A 12,335-nucleotide genomic window follows, 5' to 3' on the forward strand; every position below is an offset into this window, starting at 1 on the left:
TTGGGATGTGGGAGAAAACTGGTGCACACCCAGCAAAACCCAATGTGGCCACACTATTCACAGGCAGACACCCAAGACCTAGGAGCTGTGAGATTGCAGTGCAAACACCTGCATCCTTGCCCCCGAATGCTGCCCACTTGTTTCCATGAACTTCGGTGCCAGCATCCCAGAGAACCCAATAGAAAGAAAGAGAGGGGAAATTATGTCACCTATTACTAGTATCTGCTCAAACAGAAGCTATGACTTGGCTGTATTTCACCAAATTGTCACCAGTGTTTCTGCTGTCCATTAAGAAGTAAATAAACCAAGCCTTCCGCAAGATGTCTAATATGGGTGTGACCTGTTATTTCTGTGAAATGTCATTGTGAAGTGCCTAACTGATTGTGTTATGAAATCACTCCTCTTGCTTCTTATATATTAGTATATGTTATGGATAATTAATCCAAGGATATGTGTATCTGCTAAGAAATAAATACATGATTTATTATCTTAAGATGATTAACATTTGTCTTAATTAATTATTGTAGTCACTAAGCTCCAGAAATGCATTAGGCATATATACTATTAGTATCTCTAACTAATTACTTTTTCACCTCTTGAATTAATAGTTTAGCTGTGGCTTTAATAAAATGTGTTATTTTGTATTTCATTGAACCTGAGTCTGTGTTTCTAATGAACTTGGACTCTACAGACTAAGGAACTCCATTTTTGCAAAGACAGTCAGGATGAATGGAATGCTGCTTTCGAGTAAACAAACCTGGAAGGTGAAGCATTCCCTAGACGATTTATAATGGCAATTCTCTACAGCTTATAATGTAAGCATTATTGGCACCTTACTGACAGCAATGAAAGTCAAAGAGTGTGGACTTCAAGAAAGCCAGACTTCATTGTTATATGTTATTACCCAATTTGTGATACAGTGTAAACATTTGCAATGTCTATATGTCATCCCAATCCTGAGAACTTTCTATGTAGGCTGGAGGATATGTGTTTTACTCATTTCTGTTCTGAGTGTGGGCTGTAAGAGATGAGTCATTCACAAATGGATGTCTGTGTTACTGACTGGAGCCTCCTAGGGGTTAACTTGCAGACTTGCTTGTAACGGTGGACTGCTGATTGGTTAGTGTGGTCCTCTGCTGAGAATTTACTCACCTCTGGTCTAAATAAGAAAACAAAAAATACCAGGAATAACAACTGAGATCAGCTGATGTTAGTACAGACTAAGATTAAGCTCTTAATTGTGCTACTGGAAAAAAAGCATGGGGAAGCATCAAAATCAGAGAATATGATTGTATGTAATCTAAAGAGGTCATCATTGCTTTTATGATGACATCAATAGATCAGCTGCATCAGACAAAGTATATCTTGTTCTTATTATGGAAGATGGGGCTTACTCTGCTAACACAATTGCAACAAGCACAAATGTAGAATTCTTGTCCCCAGAAGGAATCTGAAAAACCGGTGTAAGTGTTTTGTAGTAACTGTATGATGTTTTATATTAATACTAGCATTAAGAAAAAATAGTATGTATACAGACCTAGCAAATTGGATCTATCAGACTAGCAAAAGTGATAAAAGGATCACACAGTGGATAGGTAGCCTGCAGCTACTCGCTTGTTTGTTAGAGTCGCTTTGTGGACTTAATTGTTTTTACAGATAGGCTGAAGATGTCACATCATAGTGATTGATTGACAGTTGTTAATGATGACCGTGAGACCGGAAAGATTATGAAGGCTCCCATGTTGGGGCCTTCCAGGCCGGGTATGTTAAATAAATATATTATTCTCTGTACTTCAAGACTGCCTTTTTTAAAGAAGGGTTCTACTGTATCAAAGTCCAGTCCAGTTTGAACTAAAGAGCACAAAATGAATTGGTAACCAATTAATTAAGTGTCAGATTGAAATGAATGTTAAATGCAATTGCAATGACTGCAGTGGTGCTAGAATTGTCAAAGCCCGGTTAAAATATATATTCTTCAACTTAATTACATACACGTTCTTTTAATTGCAGTGTTGTGTTACCATGGTTTATTGTGTTTTACACTTATACTGTTTCAGGTGACACTAAATGTTTGCTATGTGTGTAATCCTCGTCCTCCACCCAACACCTCCTGCCAGTGTGTACTCGCTGGGTGTCTGCCAGGCTAACCTCTGACTCACTGGATGAAACGGTTATTAAAGATAGATATATACAGATGTCAAACCATATCTGATCACCAACTGGGGGAGCACAGGGGGAGAAACAGTGAGCCCAGACAGGAGAACACTGAAGGAAAGGCATAACAAGTCAACCTGCAAAGGATTAATGGGATGCATGAGAAGGGTTCGGACAGAGAGGAGCCTGGTGAGTCTAGAGGAGGGAAGAAAGGAAGGCAGGAAGATGAAGAGAGCAGGAGGCTGGAACAAAGGTCTTGAATTGTATGCGTTCAGGGTTGGGAAGGCAATGAAGAATCGGAAAGTAGTATGGATTAGTATGAGCGAAGCAAGGAAGAGAGAAGGCAAGATGGTCTGAAGAGGTCTGAAGACAAAGGCAGGAAGGCCACCCAAGCTGTTGTTTTTGAGTAGCCCAGTTCAGATCGTCCTAGGGCTTGCATTAAAGGCAGGGTAAAAAAAGGTAGATAGAAAAGGAGATATTTTATAAATACTTAGAAAGAACTGGCAAGAGTGTGTTCAGGAACTGAATGTTTAATTTAGTTTGTTGTGCATTTATACCTTCAGCTTCTTTAGTGTCTTGGAGAATGAGTGACTGGTTTCAGAGTGATGGAGACTATGCTGGCATGGGATCAGTAACAAATAACAGGGATGCAGATACATTGAAAGGACTCTGAAAGGGAACCTGGTCAGCAGGGCTTTCCCATGTCAATTCCCATAGATCTTTGAAAACATGAAGTATAGAACCGGTTTGTCCAACAGTAGACATCTTCTAGTAGCAATTTTAAAACAACGATCTGTTAAACTGTCTCATATATACTTATCAAGTTTTAGTTTGGTGGATTTTTTGCTTCCCATTTGCAATTATTTAAAGCTCTGTGTCCTTTATTGTGTCATCATGTTAGCTACTGTAATATTATTAGTGATGTGACTCTAAAGAAGTAACAATTCTATTAATAGAATATATAAGCAGAGATGACAGTGAGGCAGGGGTGCAGTTCTTGTTTTTGAAGGATGTAATGTCCGTGGTTACATAACTATTTAGTGTAAAGTTTTCCTTTAAGGAGGTTTTAAGATGCTATTAATGTAAACACACCACTAATCCAGTTCCTTTTTAAGATTGTGAATAAGATCAGTACATCTGTGTGTGATTAATTGGGAAAGATGGAAACTAAGGAATGCATATTCAGTCAGGATAACTAATACGATAACACAACATTTATTGGCAATGTGTTACAATTATTTTAAAAAGGCTTTTGGCTTTGGCCTCACAGTAATTTGGTAACATTTGCATACATGACCAACATCAATGTTGGCATGAGAGCCAGGATGCAGGTGGAGGCTGTGGAGGGGACAGTGAATTCAAATGCACAGCTGGGGATGCTGTTTTGGGCAAGTTTAAATACACTGGCCTTGCCATTCCTTTGACTGTTCTCTCTCTGTGGTAGCCAATGGGCTTGTTAATTCTGTGTGCTATTAAGTGAGTTTTCTACCTGAACCATCACTTTGTTTAATGAATGTCAACAACTGCTGAGCTTCAGTTACAAAGTCCAAGACAGTTTTGCCGTTCTACTACTAAATAAATGATTAACGATTGTGTCAAATTCCATGAGGTAAGACGTTGTTTATGGGGGCTTTCGGGGAGCAGTAAAATGTTTCATTGGTCATTTCCCACAAACCTGTTTGACCAGGATTTCGGAAGATGACCAGTCAAGGTGGTGTTCTGTGTAGCTGCCTGCCCAGTTGCTTTGTGTGTACTCTGTGGCTGCTGAAATTAATTCATAAACACAGACAGAGAGTCCCTCAGAACATGAGGTATGAAAATCAGTAAAGAGAAAAAACCTAACATTAAGCACTCCTGAAATGAAAAACTAAAAACAAAACCTATTCTGTCAGTTTTTTTTTTTTGATTTCTCAGAAATGTTGAACTCCACAATCCATAATCCTAAATTAAAATAAACCTAAGCAGTACCTTTAAAATATCACACGATATTTGTATATTAAAAACAGATGCGACTGACATCATGACATTTTTTATGCCTCGGTTGAAGAGCTTCTTTGTATTCTGTGTGGTGATGTAATACTGGGCTGGCCCAGCATGTTATCCTAGTAAAGCAAAACAAAGTAAAATCAATTAAATGAAAACTCCTTGCCAAAAACTAATCATCCATGATTTGGGCAAAATAGCAGACTTGACAGGCACTCTCTATACGGTCATATTTCCTTGTTCATGTCTGTTCTTGATCATTTTTACTTTTCAAAATTTGATTCCTGGTTCCTTATTAGAAGCCAAAACAAAGAAAATATAGTTCAGCAGGTTCTTTATCAGGGCTGATTACAGTTTTTCCCAATTGTTAACACGTTTGCTGAATCTCATGTACTCAAAACTCTAAACACAAAACACAAAATCAGTTAGTCAGTTTCCCCACACCCCACAGAAATCTTGCTAAATGAAACAAATCAAAATCATGTACTCTCTGCTCACAATGAAACTCTGCTTCCAAATGAAACGCACACACAGTCAAATGAATAGAACTTAGCGACAGCCACTGTGACATATTTAAAGCACTACCATCAGAACCTATTTCACGGTAAAGACAAATATGTACTCAAACAAGAAAGGAACACAAATACAGAAAATAAAGCTTGCAGTTTTTCTCAATTGCTTAAACACATTTCTTGAAATTATGCCTCCTTTTCTCGAAACTCTAAACAAAAATCCATAACTTCTCACCCAATTCCCCAAACTTCCTATTTTCAGGTCAAAATTAAGCTCTCCACTCAAAACCATTCAGTCTTGCTGAAAAAACAAACTTTGCCCTCAGACATGACACACAAGCCCTCAGAAACACACACACTACAACATAGTCTTACACACCAGTGAGAAATTCAAAACAATACTACAAAAAACGGTAATAAGTTATGTTGCTTGTGGTTCTCCCCCTCAAAAACCTTTTCTCTTGATGAACACAACAAAATACACAAATGTATACATTTGCACATTTTTTATGCCTTAATGTACTGTACAGTACATACAATACACCAAACAACAAAAATTCTGCCCCAGCATCCCGTCTTTGGTCTCGGACAGGCCAGAGAATCTCGTCAACATCACAGGCTATATTGGCCCTAGCCAGGCAGCGGGGGTAAAATCCTCTTGCATGCCTGATCCACCCCTGGCACGCACCAACTGAAATGTCTAGGCAGGCTTCTTCCATGGCCTGGAGGAGGTGAACACGGATGTGAGGTTCTTGGTCAAAACTTTCCACCGCCATGCCAAAAAAACCTCCTCTATCAGGTTTAGAAAGGGAGAGTATGCAGGCAGAAAGATGTTGTAAAATCTTGGGTTATTGGTAAACCAGTCATGAACCAGAGCAGAGCGATGGAAGCTGACGTTATCCCAAACAACAATGTAGCGAGGCTCCCTCTGGTCAAGCTGGAACACACACTCTCAGACCAAGGAGGAGCATAGTGTTCTAGGGTCCAAGAATGGCATGGCGGTGGAGTACCCCTGACGTTCCCTCCTCACTGACCAGGGACATTCACAATAGCCCGATGGCCAATTATGTTCCTCCCCCTTCTCCTTCTTTTGGTCAAGTTAAATCCAACCTCATCAACGAAGATAATCTCATGGGGAACAGGCCGGCCTTCAATCTCAAAGATTCTCTGCAAAACACATGAAACACAGTAGAGTAAATGACTACCCTGAAACACAGTTCAAGAGGGCACAAATGGCAGACCACCATATGTATCCTGTGAGTATGTGGGCAGTGTTGTTAGGACCACTTTGCAATTTGGCATGGCAGTGGAGGACCCCATTCTGCGTGATTGCAGCGCACATAACTGAAGTGTACATTACTTACCTCCACAAATTCATGCCACAGGTCTTTTACTCTCTCAGAATTTCTTTCAGATGGCACTCGGTAAAGTTGTTTCATCCGTTTGCAATGTTTTTTAAGGATTCGCCCCAATGTTGATAGAGAAACCTGATGGACATTATTGAAAACTGTGTGGTCATTGAGGATGTTTGTTTGAATGAGGTGTATCGCATTACTGGCCAAAACCATGTTTACAATAGCTCTCTCTTGTTCCTCTGGGAATATGGGACCCCTTCCTCCTTGACATTCTCAACCCTAAATCCTATGTAGACTAATCAAAATGCCTTTTTTATAGTGCTTACACCTGATTTGTGAGTTTACAATTAAACACCTAAGTGTCTGTACACCTGATGGCCATGTTTGATCAATGGGTTCATTGGTGTGGTATTTTGAAAGGCAGTGCCTTGAAATGGCAAAGAAGTGACATCATGTTAGATTTCTGTGTCTAATGTAGAGAAGTGTGTTTAGTGTTTTGCAAAAGACTGTGTGTAGCAGGGTTGGGGTCAATTCCACTAATTCAATTCCAATTCAATTAATTATCCAAAACACTTTCCTAAATTCCTTTTCAATTCAGTTAATCTCAATTCCAAATTTGGATCAATTCTGCAAACTCAAAATTCCTTAATCCTTAACGGTTTCCTTCTTTGATACTATCACTTATGTGATCAAACACCAGAGGCTTCTCTGACATTGTGAAAGTGTTTGTCCAAATCGGTAGGCAGTGGGTCCTCAGCCAGTTCAGGTTCAATCACAAAATCAGGGTTCTCAGTAACAATCCAAGTCAAAAACACAAGCAATCCTTAAAAAAAAATGATCTTAACACAGTCAAAACCATCAAAATCCTTCTGCCCAACAAATAAGGAGAGCAAGGTTAGTCCTTATATATTAAGTTTTAGAACAGTGGATAATTGCAAGTAATTGAGATGGTTCTTGTGATATATCCTTCCCAACAAGAGGGCAGGACTAGGACACTGTCTTGTATGAGTGTCTATTAGGTGGATGAGGAACTCATTGGCTGAGATTCAGATAATAGAAATTCCTCAGTTGCTAGGAGGCCAGGAAAAATTGACCTGAGAAGCTGCTGAGAAGCATTTGCGTGTAATTTTAATAATATAACATTGTCTTGTAAACATTGTATTGTGTCAGGTTTCACTAACTGTGTGTTATTTTTAATTTTAGAGTGTAAGCAATCGTAAAAACCTATAACAAAATAAAAAAGAAAACAGTCATAAAAAATACTCCATTGCAAACAATTAGTCATTTCTGTTGTTTTGGTTTGGCCACAGTCATCAACATCACAGGCAATGTTTCCCTTGGCCAGACACCAGGGGAAATATCGTCTGGCATGGCACATCCACCATGGGCCTCTTCCATTGCCTGCCTGTAGAAGAGCCATATGCTCATGGGGTTTGTGACTGTACACCTCCCACAACCAATGCTGAAAAAAACTCCTCTATGGGATTGAGAAATGGGGAACAGGGTGAGTGACAGAGGTGTCAAACTGGGATGGTCATGGAACCAGTTACAGACCTGAGCAGCCTGATGGAAACTCATGTTGTCCCAAATGAGAAGATGCATGTGCTGCTCAGGGTCCCCTGGCCCTCTCTGCTCTTGCAGATTGTTATATAGAGTGATTGGGAAATTTAGCAGATGTACAGTGTGGTCTGGCCCCAGGATGGCATGGTGGTGGAGGACCCCATTGTGGCTCATAGCTGCACATATGGTGACTTCAATGATGGCATGTTGACCAATGATCTTCCTCTCTTCCTCTCAGTCTTCCTCTTCCTGTTCCTCTACTGCTACCTCTCTCTGCCAGTTTGCTTCCATTGTTCTTCAAACACAGGAGTACTCACATGTGGCCTTTTTATCCATGCTAGGTGTGATTGCAAAGTGAAAAGTGAATGTGATCAATTGGTAATGGAGCTTAGCTTGTTGAACAATGTTGCTTGTAATTTGCACACAAGAGATTTTAGATGTGAAGGTTGTGCTAAACGTAGAGAATTGTGTGTCGTAGTATTGCAGATTTGGTGTTCTGGAAAATGAGTTACAGGTTTTGCTCATTGTGCCTCAAGTTCCAGTTTTAGATTGTAAACAATTGGGAAACACTGTATAGAAGTACAGTAGGAATCAGAAACTTTAATTCAACTTGAGATAAGGGGGAGAAAGCCAACATCCAATCCCCTACCCCTTTGTGACAGATCGGCACCTGTCACAACATGGCTGGTAGCTGTGTCCTCAGCTGGTCTACACTGGCAGATTGCAGGTACACGGCTGCCAGCAGTTTGTTTGATGGTAATTATGACACCATCACAGGCAGTGCATCACCATTAATTCTATCAGCTTTTCCAACCTCGTGACCACTGCCACCCGGACTCCAACCCTGCCTGCCAGCAGCATCCATATTGCCAACACCTTTTCCTGTTATCAACACTGATTATTATTTTAGTTATTTTCTTCTGTTATTTGTGGATCCCGTATGGCTGTAGTGGCACGGCTCTGAAGAAACTCTGACAAACTAGTGGAATACCTCAATGCTAATACTCCTCCTCTGCAGACATCCATCTTCAGGCAGGCAGGCTAACAGTTCAGCAGTCTGATAACCTGGGGATAACAGATATTCTTCAATCTCTCTGTCTTGGCCATCAGGCTTCTGAACCGTCTCTGCCTGCTGGATGGGAGTAGCGTAAACAACCACTGGCTTGGGTGACTGGGGTCCTTGATGATTTCAGCAGCCTTCATGAGACTACGTGTCTTGTAAATGTCCAGGAGGTCTGGCAGTGTGACCCCGATGGTGAGCTGGGCCGACCTCCCCACTCTACACAAGTCCCAGTGGTCATGGGCATTACAGTTTCCATAGCAGGTGATGATTTCACTCACAATGCTCTCAATGGTGCCTCTAAGAAAATTAGTAAAGGATCTCTGAGACATGCCGTATTTCTTCAGCTGCCTAAGGTTAAAGAGGCGCTGTTGTGTCTTCTTAACCACAGTGTTGGTGTGGTTAGACCAATTGAGGTCTTTACTGATGCACACACCCAGGAACTTGAAGCATTGCCGGTGATGTTGCAGACTTGATGTAACACAAGAAACCAGAAGCCAAGAAAACAGGTAAGATGCAGTATGTGCACTCCTAGAAGGTGAATTACAGGACAATGCACTGGAACAGCGAGAATGCAGCAGGGCACCATTTAAGAAAAGGTATAAAATTGTGTGAATTGTACAGTGCATCCGGAAAGTATTCACAGCGCTTCACTTTTTCCACATTTTGTTATGTTACAGCCTTATTCCAATATGCATGAAATTCAATATTTTCTTCAAAATTCTACTAACAATACTCCATAATGACAACGTGAAAGAAGATTGTTTGAAATCTTTGCAAATGTATTAAAAATAAAAAACAAAAAAAGCACACGTACACAAGTATTCACAGCCTTTGCCATGACACTCAAAACTGAGCTCAGGTGTATCCTGTTTCCACTGATCATCCTTGAGATGTTTCTACAACTTGATTGGAGTCCACCTGTGGTAAATTCAGTTGATTGGACATGATTTGGAAAGGCACACACCTGTCTATATAAGGTCCCACAGTTAACAGTGCATGTCAGAGCACAAACCAAGCCATGAAGTCCAAGGAATTGTCTGTAGACCTCTGAGACAGGATTGTATCGAGGCACAGATCTGGGGAAGGGTACAGAAAAATGTCTGCAGCATTGAAGGTCCCAATGAGCACAGTGGCCTCCATCATCTGTAAATGGAAGATGTTTGGAACCACCAGGACTCTTCCTAGAGCTGGCTGCTTGAGAGGTCCTGCAAAGAAGAATGGGAGAAGCTGCCCAAAGATAGGTGTGCCAAGCTTGTAGCATCATATTCAAAAAGACTTGAGGCTGTAATTGGTGCCAAAGGTGCTTCAACGAAGTATTGATCAAAGGCTGTGAATACTTATGTACATGTGCTTTTCTTGTTTTTTATTTTTAATAAATTTGCAAAGATTTCAAACAAACTTCTTTCACATTGTCATTATGGGGTAAAGTTGTAGAATTTTGAGGAAAATATTGAATTTAATCCATTTTGGAATAAGGCTGTAACATAACAAAATGCAGAAAAAGTGAAGTGCTGTGATTACTTTCCGGATGCACTGTAGATAATGACGATTGCATTCATTCCTATACATATATGTATCATTATTTCTTCCTTGACCAAAACAACACCAATTGTGTGATGGGTTATTCAGTTTCCGGGGTAGTAGAAAATCCTTCCCATTGGGGGTTTCCAAAGCAGTTATACAAAGCTTTGTTGCCTTGTTTAAACCTCCAACATGTGCCTCTGTTGGTTTAAGTAAATCTGCCTCATCAAAGCTGGAACAAACCTCTGTGGGGAAACTAGAGAGCCCCTGAGGGACAAATCACCTACTGCTGAGGTTCTGTGTGACAATTGTTCCCCTTTATCAAATACATCACAGACTGAGATGTTTAATGTAACACACAACTGTTTCCTAGAATCCCAAATACTCTCAGTGTGGAGGACTTTGGGTTAAGGTTAGCAGTGTTTCATAAAAATAAATACAAATTCAACATTTGTTATGAAAGTAAGCAGAAACATTTGCTTGTCTATATTTCTGTATTTACAGCTTAAACATAATATTCACGCATTTTAATGTATAAGGCTTTCTTAAAGAAGACCATCAGCCTTCACTGATCATATTCAGAATCATGTGACCATTAAGCTGTTTTAAGCAGGGCCAGGACAACAAAATGTTTTTAAATTGAAAGGGTTGGGGAGGGTGGGTAAAACAGAAAACGTATAACAAAAAAAATGTGAGTATGAATGTGGACATGTTTGAACATGATGCAATCTCTCTTACATTCTTACATTCTAAGGAATTACATTACATTACATTCCAGTTTCAGAAGAAACAACCAACACAAGCATAACACTATTCTTGTTTTATCATAGGTTTCTGATGTTTATTGCATATGGCAAATGTTCTTCTAAATATTGAACCATCCAAGTTAATTTTATTTACGCATATGATATTTTTAGGTAGTAGTAAAACATTAATATTTTCAAAAGCGTGCGACTTGAAAATTAAAAAGAAAACATGTTTTTCTATAGAGTATAGGTATACATTGGGTAAATAACCTTGTGAGATTGTGTATTCAGGAATAAAGATTTAAAGGCATGGATATCGGATGTAATTTATATCTGTTAATTTTGCTGTATCATTATCAAATGTTGTTCGGCAGATATTAAGGGATTATTAAACACAATAAAGAAAATGACACTGGAAAGCAGAGAAATCCATTTAATGCTGGAATATTAATCTTCCATTCTTGCTTTGAGTTCAATAAGGTGATATGTGGGACATGTTATCAATGCTACAAGGCATGTTTCTCTATCTGAGAATGTTTCAAGGTTTAATGTGCTCCATTTCTTCTAAGAAAAGACAGAGGATTCATCTTTAATTCTTTAAATAATTTGCGATTAGCATTGAAAAACTCACTAAGAAACATCTGAAAATCAATAGAAACCTAAAAGGAAACACCTTTGAAAAGAAAGCAGAAGAAGCAGAAGAACACGCAAAATGAAAACAAAACCTCACATGAATACTAGCTTGTTACATTTAACTGCAGTTTGTTCTTTCACATACATAGTAAGTAGTACATATAGACCACAAAGATCATAAATAAAGTTCACTGATAAGGTTTTGTTATTGCATTTACAGGCTTTTTAGTGTATGTGGCTCCAACTTACTAGAATCAAAACCAGGGCAATGCGATTTGATTTGATATTTTGAAAATACAATAAGTTTACATGGTACATGCAAATAGTGTGGTTTAAATGTATGCAATCCATTCAGCTCTTAAAAACATTTTACCAAACCACATGAAGCTAATTGGTAATAGGTCATAGTCTTATTTTCAGCCTACAAAATCAATGGTAATATAACTTTGTTAAACTAAATTAACAAGAAGTGCTTTGTTGACAGTTATAGTGTAACAAGAACAATACCATAACATATTGTTACATTTCAATATTTCAGCTTTAATTTAATTGAAAAGAAAGACAGCTTACTCAGTTAATTTAATTTAAATTAAATTGATCGAATTGATTAAATTAAGTTCACCCCTCACACACACACCCCCACTCCCACCCTCATACACAATATTGTGGGTGGTGTGATTTCACAAACATTTTTTGCATGTTTTCTGCCACTGTTGGACCACTCAAGTTTCGAACCCCTTAGCGATAATTATTCAAAATAAGAATAATCATCGCAAAGTCCCATTTGTCTGAGAGCGTTTATGTTTTT

The sequence above is a fragment of the Amia ocellicauda genome, chromosome 9, assembly GCF_036373705.1.
Source record: "Amia ocellicauda isolate fAmiCal2 chromosome 9, fAmiCal2.hap1, whole genome shotgun sequence".
Lineage (NCBI taxonomy): Eukaryota > Metazoa > Chordata > Actinopteri > Amiiformes > Amiidae > Amia > Amia ocellicauda.